The sequence below is a fragment of the Apis dorsata genome, unplaced genomic scaffold (genome assembly GCF_000469605.1).
Source record: "Apis dorsata unplaced genomic scaffold, Apis dorsata 1.3 scaffold_174, whole genome shotgun sequence".
NCBI lineage: Eukaryota > Metazoa > Arthropoda > Insecta > Hymenoptera > Apidae > Apis > Apis dorsata.
The window spans coordinates 1-1,008 of record NW_006263462.1 but is presented as its reverse complement, the minus strand read 5'-3'; positions in this window follow the sequence as shown (position 1 = coordinate 1,008).

Sequence of the window (1,008 nt, the reverse complement as noted above, 5' to 3'; positions counted from 1 at the left end):
ATATATATATATATATATATATCTTCTCTCATAGCTGTTCTCTTTCTTGGTTATAGCGATATTCTAACTGGTATATATCTTCTCTCGTAGCTGTATTATTCTCATTTCTTTGATGACGTAGTTTTATAAATATAGTTGTATACCGATATTCGAACAAGTACGTGTCTCCTCCTTCGCAAGTTTGCTCACACATTTTTTCCACACGGTGACGTCGTAGTCTTGGATATTGGTTACACTGATACTTTCGAATAAGTAGCTCTGTATTGTTTCGACATTTTTCCCGATATTCTAAAAAGATATCTATCTTTTTCCAGCAGTTTTATGTTGCTTGTACAAGCGATTGTCTGCAGTCTTGGGTAACAAAGAGGATCGAACCTCGATGTGTATCTTGGATGTGTAGCACGGATCGATGGGTTTCAAAGGCGCTTTGAGTTTCATTTGATCTGCGAATTGCATGGATTGTCGTGTCGGCTTATGAATATCGTTAACGAGATGAATGGGGAAGCCTTTTGAGAGGAAGAATTTGTATCGATTGGTGCACATATGCATTATTAGAAAAATAAACAAGTTTGACCAGTGTATTAACAGCATTGTGGAGTATTCGATCAGATTAAAAGAACCAAGGATTTTTCCCGATAAGGTTTCATAGCTTTCCACTCCACTCAATCCCTAAATCTTTCATTTCTACGACTGTTAGGATTATCAAAACCATCTCTACATTTACTATTTACCAATATCATTTAATTTCTTCAAAATCCTCTCCATTATCTGGCAATGCTTTTAATGCTTTTAATCCCTCGTATCAACTCTCGAAAAAATTTAACTTCGAATCGTAGAGATCATGGACAAATTTTCGAATATTATCCTCTCGAATCGTCGTCGTCGCGTGAAGCCAGAAATCAAACTTCCAAATCCCAGAACCGCGTCGAAGAAGAACGTTCCGTTATCCGTGCCAGGTTGATCGAGCCTCGGCGGGGTACACAACGTGGATGCAGGGTGGGTGGGTGG